This window comes from Pinus tabuliformis, chromosome 5_2 (assembly GCF_031772625.1).
Source record: "Pinus tabuliformis cultivar Carrire ecotype Pingquan chromosome 5_2, CPIR1, whole genome shotgun sequence".
Taxonomy (NCBI): Eukaryota; Viridiplantae; Streptophyta; class Pinopsida; order Pinales; family Pinaceae; genus Pinus; species Pinus tabuliformis.
The window spans coordinates 31,613,384-31,617,976 of NC_142306.1; positions in this window are offsets into that span (position 1 = coordinate 31,613,384).

The window sequence follows — 4,593 nt, forward strand, 5'->3', positions numbered from 1 at the left end:
CCTCTTCGAATGAGTCAGAAGTTTCTACTCCAAACACTATCGAGGGGGAAGAACATCAATTTCCTCATGAATGTTTTCCCTATACAGGGAGCATTCCCATCAATGTGTACAGGAAATTTCCACCTAATTATATGACTTTGGCACAATTGGTCTCAGGTACAACCTAGTGCCTCATCACTTTACCATAACCCCGTTTGGGCGTTCTACACTATGCATACTACAGGTTCGTTCATTGCTAACCTAACCTCCCAACAGGTTGTTACCTTAGTCTCAATGCAACCCAATGTTTCGAACCCTCTTTTATCATCTATCCCAGTCACCCATTCCATTCAGCTGACAGTCTCGAAGAATGTTGTTGTTAGTTCTTCGATCCCTCCAGTAAGTGGCCAAGATGTGCCACTGCCTGGGGGGTAGAATCTGAGTGTTTCTATGGTGTAAAGAACCACTAATGTGAGTAGCTCACATGCTTACATGGTTGGCATGAACCATCCTTCTTTTGGTGTTATCCAAAACCCTGCTGGTCCTGCTGGATCAAGCAATGTCCAGTACCAACAAGTTCAAAACCCTGTTGGTCTGTCTGGGTCAAGAAATTTCGAGTATCAGTAGCCTTATGAGGCTCAGCTTCAGTACCAAACTCCTTATGTTCCATATGATTCTCAAGGAATGGTCAATCTGCCTTACGTCCTTTAGTCTAGGCAGTACGTCCAGCCTGGCCCATCCTCCTTTTAGGGTGGCTATGGCCAGATACAGTTCGGAAATTTTTCAAGAACTGTTGAAGTACCCTTGCAATAGCAAGGCCAACCTTTATAGCAACAAGGGAAAGCTTTGTTGCAGCAAGGACTGTCCACACAACAGTAAGGGCAGATGATATCATAGCAAGGATAACTATAACAACCGTAGGGGAAACCCTCGCAATCGTTGTAGCAAACCATGCAACAGCAAATGCAGTATGCTCCGCAAACCTCCCAGCCTATGTCTTCACAGTGTCAACCTCTCCAGCTGTAGGGACAACCTTTGCATCTGCAAGGTCAATCCTTGCAGTAGGAGGGCCAACCCTGGCAACAGTAACCCTTATATACATATCAACAGGGTCAACCCTTGCAAGGACAAGGCCAGGGTCAAGTCCTGCAACAACATGCCCAAAATCCTAATGTCCTAGGTCAATAGGCACATAATCCTTTTGTCCAAGGGCAGCAGGTCCAGAATCCCTATGTCCATAAGCAACATGTGTATAATCCTTTTGTCCAAGGACAACAAGTCCAAAATCCTCTTGTTCTGGGGCAACAGGTTCAAAACCCATATGTTCAAGGACAATAGGTACAATATCCATATGTCCAATGTCAATGGGCTCAACAGCCTCTTAACCCGTATGTTTCTTATCAGCAACCTATGACCGGACAATTTCGAGGTGTTCAAGTTCAAAATGCTCCCTATGGCCAAGGTAACCTACAATGGGGGCAGAATCAAATGCCATATGGCCAAAATCCTTACTAGTAGGGTTGGGCTCCTCCAATTGGACCCACTTATCGACCTCCAATGCCTTTTAATACTTAATTGTTGTTCTTGGCCATGCTAGAGTTGCGAGATGTGTCTCGACTCATGAATGATCCAGTCTTTCATTCGCCATACTGGTCTCTGGTTCTGTCCAAGATCCCGAGCGATTGTCCTAAGTTCAATGGGAAAGCAAAGTAAGATCCTCAAGCCCATGTGATGACATATCACCTCTGGTGCTCTTCAAATTCTTACGTTGATGATTCTATTCGTCTCTGTATTTTCCAACGAACCCCCATAAGCACTGCAGCCAAGTGTACATCGAGCTTCCTCGAAGTACTTGCCATGACTTCTACTCTTTAGCCATGGCTTTCCTCACACATTTCAAGTTGTCGGTTCTCTATGAAATTGGCACCTATTTGCTCACATCGCTTAAGCAAGATACTATGACACACATCTCCGATCACATCCATGAATGGAGACGTAGACATCGCCTGATCAAATTCGAGATTGTTGATCAGTTTCTCACCGAATGGTTTACTAAGTCATTTGTCACTCGAATTGCTCGCAATATAGCTATGGGTGGATGTTTTACCCAAGAACAAGTCATTACTCGTGCCCAGTACTTAAATCTTGTTTATTCTCAGACTTGCACTTTGTATGAGTTATTACCCGATGCTCCACTGCCATCATCCTATCCCACAGCATTCAAGTCACAGGCTACACCTCCTGTCGATGGAGTAATTGGTTCAATGTGCCAGACCTCTGCTAAATATTCTTCCAAACATAAGTTGGTCTCAAATGTTGCTTCCAATAGTTCCTCCTAGAGTTTGTCTGGCCCTGGTAAAACCTCAAAGGTCCACGCTATCCAGTATACCATAGCGGAAAAATCCTCGAAAGGTAAGAAGAAAGGTAAAGGCAAGGGTAAAGCCGATGCCCCAAAATAGTGCCTTCTTAAGTCGTCTGCTAGTGATTCTTCACAACAGAAGCCTAAGTATCCATGCCTCATTTGCAAGGAGGATCAATATACCAAGGATTGTCCCCAATGGTCTGAAGTTAGTCATTTGCTCAAAGGGACCCTAATTTTCCTGAAAGAGTCATTTCCGTCTCAGCAGACACAAATGGTAGACTAACGTCAATCATCTGCTTCCTCAGGATCTCAAGTGTTCATGATGAGTACGCCTATTAATGTGGCTACTAGATTAAAAGATTACCAAACTCCTCCTCCGATAACTGGGAAAGAGAAAGAGGCCACCCCTTGTTCTTCTACCCTAAGTTCAAGCCCTCTTCATATTGAGCGCCCTAACCCATATTCTGCTATTCGGCAACCCTCTCAAGTTGTGCTAATAAAATCCTCGTACAATCCTAATGCTCGACCCGCTCTACACTATAACATTCTTCAGGATTTGGCTCAGGTGCCATCAGCTATGTCAGCTCTCGAGGTACTCCAAAGCTGTCCATCTCAGCGAAAATCCTTGCTGTCAGCTATTGGGGGTATTAATCCTACTGATTCCAATTTGATATGGTTTGATCTAGAGAAACATGTACCACACCTACCTCATCAGATTTCCTTTCTCATTCAGGTAATCATCAATGATAAAACCATTCATAGGACTGTCATCGATGAAGGTGCTTCTACATACATCATGTCAATCACTTGCTGGAAGGAAATTGGTTCTCCTACTTTGAACCAATCCCCCAACACTTTGGAAGCTTTTGACAGTGGTGATTCGTGACCCTTCGATGTCTTACCTAACCTTGCCATTACTTTGGAGGGAAAGACAATACAAGTTGAGGTAGAGATTGTTGACGATAATCTCAATTATAATCTTCTACTCAGATGGAGCTGGACCCATGCCATGCATGTTGTAGCCTTCTCCCTATTCCACGTTATTCGTTTTCCCCATCAAGGGAAAATCGTCATTGTTTACTAGTTGTCCTTCTTTGCCTCTTCCTCCTCGGATGGCAATGTTCTGTATGTCAAGCACACTGGTGCTCCTTATGAGAGTGTGGGGGCAGGTCTTTTTAAAGATTTTTCCTTGATGGGAATTTTTCCGCTCCCACCTCCTCATGTTGCCTTTGTCAACATGATCTCAGTCAAATTTGATCCTTGGGTCATACCTTCACCTGATCTTGTTGATACCTGGGGTGAGGTTATGCCACCTAGTCCCTCTGAAATAAATTACGTGTAGATTGTTTCGGCCTCAAGTTCTGTATCCTCTAATTCTCCTATTTCGAGGACTTCTCTCGATACATATTCTCAATCCCCATGGCTTGGTGCTTTGTAATCTCCTGATCCCTTAGCCGAGACTTTTCTTGCTAACAAAAGTATCGTCGAATTAATTTCTATTGAAAAACCACCTTGGAATGATACTCATCATCGTTCCTCGTTCCTTCCTCACCCAGATATCATGTCTACTAGTCTCGAGGAGTTCTCTTCTCAATTTCCTTCCCTCCCACTTCCGGCATTGTCCTAACTCATAAGTATGGTCAAAAGGAAATTTGGGATAATATTACCCAAATGATGCCAATTGATATTTCTGTCAAACCTGATATCATTTAACATGTCCATATCGGGGTAACCTCTTCTCCGGATGAGATCAAGACCTACTTGTCTATTTCAAGAATTCCATGATGTGTTCGCATGGTCATATGAAGAAATGTCTAGCATTGATCCTAGCATCGTTTTGCACAAAATCCCAACTTATCCTAATGCAAATCCCATTCGCCAAAGGCTCCGCCAAGTGCACCCTAGGAAAGTCACCACTATCAAGGGTGAAGTTGAAAAACTTCTCAAATTTGGATTCATTTATCCAATCCCTTTGATAGATTGGGTGTCAAATATTTTCTCAGTGACAAAGAAACAAGGCATGATCCACATTTGCGTTGATTACCGTGATCTCAAGCGTGCTTGTCCTAAGGATAACTACCCTACTCCCTTCATTGATCAAATCATTGATGAATGTGTTGGGAGTGAAATGTTTTCCTTTATGGGTTGTTTTTCTAGTTACAACCAAATTAACATTGCACCGACTGATCAAGAAAAGATAGCTTTTATCTATCCATGGGGTACTTTCATGTACAAAAATCTTAATTTCGGCC